Genomic DNA, 15,053 nt, shown 5'->3' with positions numbered 1-15,053 from the left:
ACACAGCCAGCTAGCGTCTGGTCATTTCAGCGCCAGCGTCTGGTCGACGACTGACGTTGCGCTTCTTCTGCTACTACTGACCAGATGCGTTGGTCCTTTAGAGACCAGTGTCCGGTCACTTACAGTGACCATGTTCACCTGAGTTTAGGGCAGCGGCGGCACCATCGGACTGTCCGCACTCTATGGGCGGACACTCCATCGGTGAAGTATCTTAACCCTTGCTCAAATGTGCCAACCACCAAGTGTATCACCTTGTGCACATGTGTTAGCATATTTTCACAAACATTTTCAAGGGTGTTAGCACTCCACTAGATCCTAAATGCATATGCAATGAGTTAGAGCATCTAGTGGCACTTTGATAACCGCATTTTGATACGAGTTTCACCCCTCTTAATAGTATGGCTATCGATCCTAAATGTGATCACACTCACTAAGTGTCTCGATCACCAAAACAAAATGGCTCCTATCATTTATACCTTTGCCTTGAGCCTCTTGTTTTTCTCTTTCTTCTTTTCAAGTCCAAGCACTTGATCATCACCATGGCATCACCATCATCATGTCATGATCTTCATTTGCTTCAACACTTGGAGTAGTGCCACCTATCTCATAATTACTTTGATAAACTAGGTTAGCACTTAGGGTTTCATCAATTCACCAAAACCAAACTAGAGCGTTCAACTACAACATCAACAATGATTCTTTCCTCATTTGGTGCGGTCACAACAACTACTATCTCCCTACACTGAATCACTGCTTGTTGTTGCATCATCCAGTCCATTCCCAGAATCGCATCAATGCCAGATGTCCTCAACATGATGGGGGCTCACTTTAAACTTTGCCCCCCTTAAGGATAGACTAGTCGGAAGACAATGGTATGAAGCTTGCATACTACCTCCGGGTGAGTTTACTAATAGAGGATTTTGCATGGCACATAATGGTATGCTATGGTTTCTAACAAATGCTTGTGATATGAATGAATATGAAGCTCCAAAATAAAAAAGAACAGTGGTAGGAGTGGAATTGATATTGAACATACCGAGCATGACTTTGGTTCTGCAAGCACCATCTCGGTAGACGCATGATTCACCTTTCCTATGTTGGGTGCTAGCTTCTGCGGTGTTCCCTTCTAATTACTATGCTGACCCTAGGGAAATGCTTAGCATAATGCCCAACTTCTCCACAATGATAGCATATGTTGGGGGTACTAGGTGCACTGGTCTTCATGGGAGTGTTGTTGGGTGTTCCCTGTCGTGGTGTCTACTGACCACTCTGCTACTGGGGGCGTTGATTTTTATTCTGCTGCTGGTTTGGGTTGCGCTAAGGGTACTGACCATGATTCCACTAATTGGGTGGTCCCTGAAACCTCTGCTAGAAGCCTTGCTAAAGACTGGTGCGCGGATGAGTATTGCTCCCAAAGGCCTATCCCTAAAGCCACCTCTTCTTAGCCTCCATCTCCTAGCGCTTATTATCAATAACAATAGCGCGATTCACCAGCGTCTAAAAATTGGGGTATGTATTAGACATGAGCTGGAGTTGCAGCCCATCATACAGACCCTTGAGAAAGCGGTGTTGCTTATCAGCATCATCAGCCACCTCATTCAGAGCATAACGTGACAACTGAGCAAACTTGTCATGATACTCAGCCACGGACATGGATCCCTACTTCAGAGCTCTGAATTCCTCCTGCTTGAGCTCTATCAATCCTTCAGGTATGTGGTAGGACCTAAAATTCTCTCTAAACTCCTACCAGGTGACAAGAGGAGCACTGGCAGGACGTCCATACTCAAATGACTCCCACCAGTCTTGAGCTTCTCCCAGGAGCTGTCCTGAAGCGTACAACACCTTCTGCTGATCATCGCACTGCGCTATGTTGAGCTATTTTCCACTGCAGGAAGTCAATCATCTGCTTCCAATGGATTAGTAGCATGAGAAAACACCGAGGGACGGTCCTTCAAGAATTCACCACGCTTGTCACGCGGTGCTCCACCAATTGGATGATTCTGCTGATTCTGCACCAACGCTTGCATGAGCTGTGTCTGCACTACCTAAAGTTTCTCAATTATAAGTGGTGGTGGTGGTGGATGTGGGGGAACACCTCCACAACCTTGGCCTCTTCCTCTTCCAGACTTCTGTCATCCAACACAAATATTCAAATTTTAGAAATTTCCAAGTTAGAATACATTCTGAAAAATTTCTAGACGAGTTTCAACATGAGCAGCTCGGTAAAACAGTCATATCTTGAGTTCCAGAAATCTAAAAGAGACGTAATTTAAATGGTTGGAAATCTTAAGAAATTATCTACAACTTATATTCATACTATATTTCCATATTCTGTCATTAGGTTACTCAACACCAGGATACAACCAAAACTATTCTAGATTCCAGACTATGCAGAAACTTTAACATGAAATAGCCATATCTCACAAACCAGATCAGATATAGGGGTGATTCTAGAGGCATTGGAAACATACTTTAAGTCTAGTTATTCCCATTAAAATTTCATACTTTTTGGTCAAGTAGATTTTAATTGGCATTGAGATAAAGGCAGATTGCTCCGAAAAACAGATCCAAGAGAATAAGATGTACCAACCCCAACTATTTATTTATTGACTCAAACTTTAATATTCTTAACTATGGAACTTGCGGACATGCCCACAAAGTTCCAGCACGCATTAAAAAATCCAACTCACACATAAACATAATAACAAATCAACTAGGCACACCAATGTTCACACCGCACTAATAGACTCGACTAGACTCAACTTGACTCGTTCTACTATCGTTTTATTACATAAAAAGGGACTCCAACATCTATGGGCGAGATTTATGAGGAAGCTCCTCATACATCTTTGGCAGGTTGAGGCACACTCTTTGCTCATCTATCACATGTTGGTGTCTCTTAATGGTTTCTTGATGTGCCTTCAACTGATCCTCCAATCGGCGAATCTTTGCTACGGACTCATAGCCAAAGTGTACCATCACTTGGGTAGTTGGATCCATTCCCTGAGGGTCCATCATTGCCCACTCCAATTCAGGGTGCTGGCGAGGGAGGAATCGATATTGGTCATCCTTCATATCCTCGAATCGATGACTACGGAGACCCATGCATGTTGTAGCGGCTGCATCTTCTATGCTATCCTCCATGGTGGCATAGTGAGCGTGATGCGCATAGTTTGAATCTAGCTGATATGCGCCTTTCTATTCGTCCTTGATTGAGATGCACACCCTGGTCTTCCAATAGGTGTCCTCTAGAGGGTGCGTGTGCTCGTTGCAGACGTACTCCATATTTGCATCCCAATCACCGCAGTAGGTCTAAAGAATCCCCATGAGTCTATGGTGCGAAATGGAGGATTCACACCCCGGCTTATACCAAACCTTGGTCGTCCATCCTAGGGAAGGGATAAGCTCATCCTCTTCAACGGTGTCTTCCTCATCATCATCATCGGACAGTAAGACGACCTCGACTTCTTCGGGTTCCTCCTGGACTAGCTTAGGCACAGGTACAGGTGTTGGTGAAACAAATTCTTGTTCCTAGGGTTCCTCCTCCTTAGGCTCCATGGACAAACCACGAGGTAGGTAGTAACCTACGTTGCTGATGCGGGCAGTCTTACTGGCATGAGGCATCTACAGAATTAGATTTAGTTAGATTAGAAGCAATAATTTTCATAATAGAGTAAGGCAAAAGAAGCATAAAACTTTAGCAAATAACAAGGGTGAGATGGAAAGCATGAAATGAGTGAAGCAAAAAAAGCTAAAATGACCATTGCTAACTAGGCTTGCGTTCTATAGTCAACACGGCTCTGATACCAATCTGTCACACCCAATTTTAAGGATAAAATGGAATGCAAAATCTTATATGTGCCCAGAGATTAGTCACACACATAAGTCGACAAATTATGAACAGTATCATCACAAGTGTTTATTACATCACGAATAAGACAAAGTCTTCACATAAATGTAGCGGAAGTATAAAGAAAAGATCTCTCGCGGAAGCTCCATATCATAGGGACATCAACTGGTTGACCACAAGTCTAGAAACACTCAGGGAAATTGTCATTAGCATAGCCATCTGTTACCCATCCGGGATTTTTATCTAAATAATGAAAATAAACAAGCGTAAGTACATGTCGTACTCAACAAGTGTAAGCAGGATAGAAAAACATCCATATCTTGAGTTCCCTTTATCCAATAAAGTTGAATCTTAAACCATTGGAAAGCTTATAAAATTCCCCACAACTTTCTTTTAGACCACTCCTTTGGATTCTGCGGTTAACTTGGTCGAAATCTTTGCTCAACTGAAACTATTCTAGATTCCAGACAGCGCAGATGTATCGCCTTATGATTTTTATATCTCCCAAACCAGAAATGCTATCAAGGTGACTCTTTCGGGAAAAGAAAGATCTTGAAGTCTACTTTCACCAAGAAATTTCTCAGAATTTTTGGTTGCCTAGAGGTTGGAGACATAGGCCATAGAAGTCAGACTGCTCCAGAAGACAGAAAGCAGGAAACAAGAGAAAGAGAACCCAGACTATTTATTTCCTTATCCCTTATACTTTAAACCTTTAATGAAATTGTGAGCATAACCCACAAACTCACTGCACTCATTACAAAGATCCAATTCAACCATAACATAAGGACAAACCATCCAAACACAAAATACAAGCCCGTTGCTAATCGTTCCTTCTAGCTACTTGGTAGGCATTCTTAAGGAAAAACTTTCTTATCAAGGCTTTGGAAATTTTGAATAGAGGTGAGACTAGAAAGTTTGCAAGAGATCAAGAACAACAACACAAGGAGATAAGAAAGTATAGCTCAAAGAAAGCTATCAAGGAGGGGAGACAATAGGACAAGGATTGGAAATATTCAATTCAATCAGTCAAGGAGGTGGAGAAATAGTTTTATAGTAAAATAGGTTTTTAGAAACGACCAGTGCTAACTAGGCTTGCGTCCTACAGTTAGCATTGTTCTAATACCACTTTGTAGCACCCGGTTTTAAAGACAAAACCAGATACACACTATATGTGAGCCCAGGAAGTCAAATCTCACATATAGCCACAAATCAGGGTAATATGAAGAGACAATACTTATTACATAACGTATTAGTAAAAGAAAAATAACCTCAGAGTTTAGATAGCGGAAAGTTGACTCCAATCTTCTGGCGAAGACTCTAAATTCACAGGGACGACTGACTGGTTGACCTCAAGCCTAACTCTTCCAAACTAGCAATCTGGTACCCATCCAGGATTTTTATCCAATGTATAGAAAAATAAAGCAAGCGTAAGTACATATCGTACTTAACAATTATATCATGGGGTTCATGAGGCTCCAAAAGGCTGACACTTGGTTACTGCGATTAGCTTTAATAGATCATCTTTTTAAGCAATTGAGTGGCAAAGAATTTATCATTCCCATAAACACATGATCGGGTAAACATGAATAATGTATAGCATAAACAATTAATCATTAGTACCATTATCCATTAGTGATCATCTCTATTCCATAAGGGTCCAAGGCCGCTCGTGACCGAGAGCACGGCTGTTATAACAGTTTTATACTCTGCAGAGTTTGTACACTTTCACTATAAGTCGTGATTTACCCTTTCACCCGAGGTGATCAGCCTCTTGACCCACTACCAAGGAAGGTCGGCAGGGTTCACTATGAAGCCTTTCAAAGGTTCATCTAACAAGTTAGGGCCGCTAGGCATATGTGGCCCATCTCTAGGAGTGGCACGCGTGGGCATCGCAGCACAGTACACACAACCTAGCAGTAAAGGAAACATACCCTCGTGCGCCATAAAGATAACCACTAACAAGCTAGAAAAGGTCCTCATACTGAGCTAAAACCAGAGCCATATGGCCCTCACAGCTGTACTATAAGTTCCGGATGATCGCTTACAGATAAGTCCTTAGGGTGAGGAATCTGAAGCATTTAGAAAGTAGCTAAACACTCCAGCCCTATGTTTCCATGTTACTAAAAAGTCATATTTTAATGTTTATTGCATATATCATTAGTCAAGTTACAAGATCATGGTTTAGTTAAGCACTAGCAAAAACTACCCAATGCAATGTCCCAAAGGTTTCAAGGTACAAGATATCAAATATCTAGGATATCCTTATTGGCAACAAGGGAGACACATGCAATATGAATTTAGTGATTAAATGTGAATAGGTAACAAGGATGGTCCCATGCTATACTTGCCTTAACTTGCTTTTCCCCCAAAGCAATACGCTCAAAAGCCTTTAGTATTCCACTTTCAATCTTCTGCTTCCAATTCTCAGCTTCTAGTCTTTAGAGAACTGCTTCTTAATCACCACGTTGAAAGGTCCTAATGGTTAGAGGGGGGGTGAATAGCCTAATAAAAATTTCTACAACAACACTTAACCAAACGGTTAGACAATTATGAGGCGAAGCAAGTGTTGCGCTAGCCTACTCAAAATGCAAGCCACCTACCACAATTCTAGTTTAGATAGTGTCAATTCACACAAGAGCAATGACACTACCCTATGTTAGTGTGCTCTCAAAGGCTAACTAAAGAGCCACACCAACCAAGCATGCAAGCTCTCACAACTAGCTACACTAAAGAGCTTGTCAACTAGTTTGCGGTAAAGTAAAGAGAGTGATCAAGAGGGTTATACCGCCGTGTAGATGAATGAACCAATCAATCACAAAGATGAATAATAATGATGACCAATCACCTCGGAATCAATGATGAACACAATGATTTTTACCGAGGTTCACTTGCTTGCCGGCAAGCCAGTCCTCGTTGTGGTGATTCACTCACTTGGAGGTTCACGCGCAAATTGGCTTCACACGCCAAACCCTCAATAGGGTGCCGCACAACCAACACAAGATGAGGATCACACAAGCCACGAGCAATTCACTAGAGTACCTTTTGGCTCTCCGCCGGGAAAAGGTCAAGAACCCCTCACAATCACCATGATCGAAGCTGGAGACAATCACCACCTCCGCTCGACGATCCTCGCTGCTCCAAGCCGTCTAGGTGGCGGCAACCACCAAGAGTAACAAGCAAAATCCACAGTGAAACACGATTACTAAGTGCCTCTAGATGCAATCACTCAAGCAATGCACTTGGATCACTCCCAATCTCACTATGATGATGAATCAATGATGTAGATGAGTGGGAGGACTTTGGCTAGGCTCACAAGGTTGCTATGTCAATGAAAATGGCCAAAGATATGAGCCATAGCCGGCCATGGGGCTTAAATAGAAGCCCCCATAAAATAGAGCCGTTATACCCCTTCACTGGGTACTCTGCGCTCTGACCGGACGCTCCGGTCCACTTGATCGGACCCTGGACTCAACGTCCGGTCCACAGATGGACGCCACGTGTCATCGCCTTCAAACGCTGTACGTCAGATTCCAACGGCTATGACGCTGACCGGACGCTCCGGTTAAAACTGACCAGACGCTAGAACCTCAGCGTCCGGTCGAGTACAGTAAGGGTCGAAACCTGGTTTTCCTCGACCGGACGCGTCCGGTCCATCTCGACCGGACATAGCCCAGCGTCCGGTGGTAAACCCTAGCCACTGTACCGACACTCAACGCGACCGGACGCAGGCAGTCAGCGTCCGGTGCTTCTGGATCCAGCGTCCGGTCACTGGACCAACGCTGGCATTAGCTCTATTCTCACTTCTATCTTTTCCACCCTTGCTCCAATGTGCCAACCACCAAGAATTTGCATCCGGCGCAATAGAAAATAGGCATTTCATTTTCCCGAAAGCGCCGAATTTGAGTACATGCAAATGAGGGCTGTTAGTATATGTGTTAGCATATTTTCAACCCTGCAAACACCTTGTAAACACCTTGTGCACATGTGTTAGCATATTTTCACAAATATTATCAAGGGTGTTAGCACTCCACGAGATCCTAAATGCATATGCAATGAGTTAGAGCATCTAGTGGCACTTTGATAACCGCATTCCGATACGAGTTTCACCCCTCTTAACAGTATGCCTATCAAACCTAAATGTGATCACACTCTCTAAGTGTCTTGATCACCAAAACAAAATAGCTCCTACAAGTTATACCTTTGCCTTGAGCTTTTTGTTTTTCTCTTTCTTCTCTTCAAGTTTAAGCCCTTGATCATCTCCATGCTATCACCATTGTCATGTTATGATCTTCATTTGCTTCTCTACTTGAAGTGTGCTACCTATCTCATGATCACTTGATGAACTTGGTTAGCACTTAGGGTTTCATCAATTCATCAAAACCAAACTAGAGCTTTCACACGTAAACCTCACCGATTGACTGAACCATATATCACCACATAAACATCCATACATGGTATACAAATAAGAATATATGAGAACAGTACATCAACCAATAAAATAAGCAAAACGGCATATCGCTACGAACACACAAACGCAAAAGACATGCTATATGCGATTCAACGAAAACGCGACTATCGAAGGATTTTCAGTACAACGGAAAATAAAACCTATCCATTTAACTTATTTTAATTGTAGAAACACATGTAAATATTTTCATTAATCAACTTGATTCATTGTTTAAGAAAGAGCGTAGTATAAAACCACTAACGCCACTGCGTAGAACACGCCGATAACAAAACTATCGTTAAGAAGAAACAACTACCGAACAATTATATATATATTACAAAAGAAACATTTACGAGATTGATTCATGTTAATTAAGAAAAACTATGTGAGTAGTACCCACTCAGGTTACTCAGAACGTATTCAATTTGAAAAGTTGAGTTAAAGCTAATTATATTTTATTTATAAAAATATCTCATATCATTTAAGTTATTTAAACATTTAACTGGAAAGATTAAAGGACATGTGACAAAAGCCGTACGCAAGCATCATGTGTTGAAGTTGAACTAAGCATGCTATAAATTAAAAATGTATTAATGTCGATATTAATCATAATGATAGTGATTTATGAAAGACTGATGTATTCACCTATGTTGCTTTTAATTATAAACCCAGTTGCATAACCATTAAACAAATTAACATTTAACTTATAAAATTTTGAGATACGAGACATGTTAAACGTCACTGCTAACACGTAGCCTTAGTCAAATTATATTTTAATTTAGAAACTGAGTTAGAGTAATCATGTTTTATTTATAAATGTTGTCAGGTAGATTAAGCAAGTTAAACTTAAACTTTGCAACAGTAAAATGCATGTGAGAGCATCTATACAAGTTTATCATATATACAATGGGTTTAAACTAACCAAACTTATAATTGAAAAGAATATTAATATCAACAATTAATCATATTAATATTATACATGAATTGCCGAGATATAAAACATATATTACTTAATTGTAAAACTATTTGCATGCGTACTTAATCATTTTAATATTTAATTATAAAAGTGTAATAAGGTAACATGGAACACATCGTCATGAACACGTATCACCCATTGCGATGAAACTCGGGCAATCGAATCGAAATTAAAAATCTAAATCGACTTTAATTAATCAGCAATTAATTAATTATAGACACAATTAACATTTTAATAAAATAAATTCATAAACATGTGATATGAACACTAATAACTCTACTGCGTAGATCTCCATGACACGAAACTAATGCAACTGGAACGAACTAAAATGGAGCTAAAACGATTAAACGGCGGGGAATAACAATAGGATGGCAAAATCGTAAATAAGGTCATCTTCTACCTTTGGTTGTTCATGTACAGAACATGTCCACCATGGGATTTCTTGCTGCATAGCTCGCACGGAGAGGGCTGAGGACGGATGGACCTGGTAGGCCAGCGGAGGCACACGGCTGCGCGGATGGCAGCCCCCACGCACACAACAGGGCAGCAGCGCGGCTGGCCAGCACAGGGCTGCACGGCCGAGCCCGCACAGGCCGCCGGCGGCGCCTGCTGTGCAGGGCGCGGGAGGCCACGGGGCCGGGGGCAGGGTGCGGGGTCCGCGAGGTGAAGGCGCAGGAGTACGATCAAGGGGTGGAGATGGTGCTGCAGCGCCGAACGACGAGGAACGAAGAAGCTCCGTCAGCCAGCCATGGTGGATCCTCGTCGAAGAAGAAAAAGAGAGGTTAGAGAAACGATGAACGGGCACGGATTCATGAAAAGGATGGCAAGACGGTGTAGAGGATGATGAGATCTACCTCACGGTGGTGGTGGTCGACGCCGAAATGCGACGGTTTGGCCGGAAAAGCTCGCCGAAAGTTCGCCGGAAACCTAGCTTTTCCGAACTTCAGCGGTCGATCTGTGGGGCTACGAGTGGCGGCTCGAAAAACCGATCGTACTTCTGGAATCCTCACGCCGAGGGCTACGCCGGCATATATATATACGAAGGGTTTGTCGATTTTGGAAAGTCGAGATATTTTAGCAATTATTGATTTTCGGAATTAAAATAATTATAGAAAATCGGGAATTACTATTTAGGCTCCGAAAAATATCTCTGAGCTCCGAAAAATTCAATAAAAATTCCTAGGGATAGATGGAAGGATAAGGAACGCAACCAAAGTGGTTTTAGTTCCCGGAAAAGACTTTTGGATTGATCGAGGAAAAAGACAAAGCTTCAAGAAATAGGAATTTAATCCCGAAAAAGGTCGAAAAGTTTCCCGGAAAGAGAGGCATCGTTCTAACGCGTCTTAAAACCTTTTCCAAGCCTTTGGATTTTGAAAACAAAGCATCTTATCTAACTTTTGTTTTTGCAAGTTTTCAATTTCTTTTTAAACCACTACTTGAAAATAATATTTTAAAGATTGAGATTTGAATTTATTTTCCAAACCACTCATCACAAAAGTACCAATGTAACAGCATCCAAACCACTCATCACAAAAGTACCAATGCAACTGCCTGTACGCGCAAACATGTTGCTACCCTTATGTTGGATTTAATTTAAAGAAAGTTTTCTTTTACCTATGTTTTTATGAGCACAAAACAATTAACAGAAATCATTTTACTCTTTTTAGAAAGTAGCTAATTTTAGGGTGTTATAGTTCATGAGGCTCAAAAGGCTTCACACAGGTTTAACAGTGTGTAGCTTTTAGTTGTCACAATTTTAGCTTAATAGTACCAACAAGTTGTTTCAATTTCCAATGCAAAACACATGATCAATGTAAACATGAGTAATGAATAGCATAAACAGATAATTCTTAGTGTTCTTCTATTCTATAAGAGTTCCAAGGCCACTCATGACCATGAGCATGGCTGATATACCAGTTTTACACTCTATAGAGGTTGTACACTTTTACTATGAGTCATGATACCCATATGCCCAGGTTAATTACTCCCAAAACACTTCCAAGGTGAGCAGGCAAGGGTCACTATGAAGCCTTTCAAAGGTTCATCTAACAAGTTAGGGCCATTAGATTCACTCGGCAAACAGATGTAGGAACCCTCCTGTCGAATGACATAATTTCATCGTGGCTATACACATAAGAGTAGAGGTTGTCCTATACCCGATTCGTCAAGTCATTCTTACGCCAATGAAGGTAACCACTAACAAGCTAGAAAAGGTCCTCATACTGAGCTAAAGCTAGAGCCATATAGCCCTCATAGCTGTACTATAAGTCCTGAATGATCACTTACAGATAATTCCTTAGGGAGAGGAATCTGGAGCATTTAGAAAGTAGCTAAACACTCCAGTCCCCGGTTTCCAAGTTGCTAAAAAGTCATATTTTAATGTTTATTACATACACCATTAGTCAAGTTATGAGATCATGGTTTAATTGAGTACTAGCAAAGCTACCTAATGCATATCCCGTAGGTGACAAGGTATAAGTTCAATTCTAGCGAATCCCTATCAAGGCGACACATGCAACATGAATTTAATGTATTAAAGTCAGTAGGAAACAAGGATGATCCCATGCTATACTTGCCTTGAGCAAAGTACTCCTGCTGATCCGTCATGTCAAAGTAATACTCTTGGTCTCCCACGAATTGCTCACCATCTATACTCAATAATCACAGCAACAAGCATCCAGAAGCAATCATGCATAGCAAACAAAAGCTATAGATTAGAACAGTATACCAACAGCATAAAATCAAGATGAAAAGTTTAGAAAACAAATCTATGTCTCGCTATGAACACACAGATGTGAAGATCACAAAAAAGAGAGCTAAAACGAAGTAGTTATGAATTAAGCAAGATTTCCTTTAGTAAAATAATAGATTAATTCTAACCTCGAATTTTAAACATTGAAAACCTACATAACAATAGTATGAACATGTAGATTATGGAATTATAAATCTAATGCAAGTTGAACGGATCAAATCAAAGTTAAAACAGAGATTTTATGGCTAAAACAAAATTAGTGGCAAAACTATAAATAGGTGAAAACTTATTTTAGATCTAACCAAAACAAAGTACGCTTTCAAAAGAAGAAAACAAAATCTAAAAAGACGCTATGGATTATGGGTTAAGACTTAAATACTATAAGGGCTCTTTTGCAAAACTATAAGACGAAGGGGTAGCCTTGATCTTGGGCCGTCAGATTAGATTTGGGCGGCTACAATTGAAAAGAATCGGCCGGTCGACAGTGAGGTGTCTGCGGTGGCGCCATGGCCGGAGCGGGTGGCGCTAGCGGTTCTCAGCCTACGATCGACCGTTTGACGAACCGGAGACATGGGGAGAAAGAGGGGGCGACAGCGGACTCACCTAGGGTTTCCTTGGCGGTGGAGAGGAAACAGGACGGGTGCGGGGCTCGATGAGGCGGGCGGCGGCTCTCCAAGCTCACAGTGGCATTGATATAGGGCACGAGGCGCCTGTGACTTACTTCCAATGCTGGGTGAGGAGGCAACGCAGCCACGGCATCGGATTTTAAGAGGCGCGGAGGCTTGGGGTCACGGCAAGGGCGACGTAGAGGAGGTGGATACGACTCGGCGGCGATGGAGATGGTGTCCGGCTTGGACACGACATAAGGAAGGAGACTTCGACATGATGGCCCCACCTACCAGCAAGAGAAAGGAGAGGAGGAGCGCGGCGACCGGCTGGGCCGTAGCTGGGAGCAGGCCATGTGGACGGAGTGAGCAGGCTGGCACTGAAACTGGAACAGCCGTCTTGCTAGGCTTCGGCCCGAGCAAGGAGGAGAGGGGAAAGGCCAAGCGGCCAGCTAGGCCGGCGGAGAAACAAGGCTGGTCGGGCCAAAAGAGAGGAAGAGTGAGGGAGGAAGACTTTGTCTTTTCTTTTTATTTTCAAAACTTTTTCCAAAGAAATTTTCAAATGGATTTGAATTTGAATCAAACCAAGCATCACAAAAACCCCAATGCAGCAGCACGAATGCACAATCATGTATGTTGACCTATATTTGATTTTCATTTCAGCAAAATTATTATTTTCCTAAATTCAAATGCCCACAAAAATGCATAATAAATTAATTTCTCATATTTCAAAATTATTGCAAATTTTAGGGTGTTACAGCCCATTTGTCCATATTGGTATGGAAAAAGTCTATTTTTGTTATAAAACATGTTGCCAGCGATTAGAACCTTTCTCTCTCCGTCTCTTAGGATCAACATAGTAGATAAAAGTAGAACACATAGACATAAGAAATAGGGAGACTATTCTTTATTTCTCTCAATATTGGTGATTACAACATAAAGTTCCCACGTGTATATAGTCCTGCTAAGGCCTAAGAGTTTGGTAAGAGCCCACATACAAACAGACTAGGATTAGGATTCCTCCTTCTCCTTTTCTTTTAGGATAGAGTCCGTATGTTTTATAACACTCCCTCTTGGGCGATTACCACGATATGCACATGCCTCATTAAAAACTCCATCCGAAAACCCGATGGGAAAAACTGTTCTTGAGAAAAGAGTACATCGCATTCGTTAGTTGTATTGTAGATGTTGTCTCATTAAAAATCTTGTGTGAGAAACCTTCAAGTAAAAACTCACATAGGGAAAAAGAGTACAATATTTAACCTTCTTGGTCATGTATTCTTCAGGATATTCTATTCTTCATAATAGATATTGATCTTCATGATCTATGCATAAACTTCAGTATTTAGCAAATATGATCTACTTGATCTTTATAATTCTATTAGTGGTTTACCTTCAAGGTAGATTCATTAAAAATATGCTCCCCGCATAAAGCCAAATTTTGAATTTCATTGTTCAAACCACACTTTTCATAAATATGTGCTTAATAATGGTATGCAGTACCACAATACTATATCTTTCAAAAAGTTGGCTCATAATTCTTCTATGAATTATATGGGAATAAATAAAAGCAATATGCTTCATGCATAATAACCAATTATTAGTTGTGCAAAACAAATAGATTTTATCCTTTAAGGTAATAAATTCTTTCAGGGGATTATGGGGGTAAATAAGTTACAATATTCAATATCTTCTAGATAGTGTATCAAACTTATACTAAAGTTTGAGTACTTATAATTCTTTCTTAGTGGATTTTCAAATTATATGTTCTACAAATCTTTAAGACTTTGATGGTACCACTAAATAATAAATCCAATCTTGTATTTGGCATTTAGGGGATAATTCAATTGCCAAATCACCATTACTCTTATACCTTATATGGTATTTAGAGGATATCGTCACTTTAATACTAGCTTTTCGATATGCACTTTCTAAATGTTTATATGACACCTTCATGGTGTTTATGATTCCTCATTTGCTTTCTCTCGGGTCTATATTCACTACAGGGATTGATGTTGTTTATTTAAGAATCGACTGGTAAATCCTTCAAGGATTAATTCCTTCAAGAATTTTCTCATTCTTAGCGAATAACATTTCTCTTCTATGAGATATATTCTCTACTACATGAGAGATTATTATGTGATATACATAATAAAATAGTTATTCACTACAAAGTCGTTCAATGACTCTTTTCCATCTAGGGCATGCTCTTCTTGAGACTTCAATATTCATACAGGAATATATAATCTACCTTAGACTTCTTAATACTTAGTATGAGATTTAATTTCTATATATTGCGATTTCTGTTCTTCAGGAACTGTATGGATTTTTAGAATCCACTTATACAAACTGCATATTTCATAATCATTAATTTCATTTGCCAGAGATATAGCAGAACATTTATTTCTTCTTAGTAGGAGATT

Source organism: Miscanthus floridulus, chromosome 1, assembly GCF_019320115.1.
Source record: "Miscanthus floridulus cultivar M001 chromosome 1, ASM1932011v1, whole genome shotgun sequence".
In the NCBI taxonomy this organism is placed as follows: domain Eukaryota; kingdom Viridiplantae; phylum Streptophyta; class Magnoliopsida; order Poales; family Poaceae; genus Miscanthus; species Miscanthus floridulus.
The sequence above is the reverse complement of the archived record's forward strand: the minus strand, read 5'-3'. Positions refer to the sequence as shown.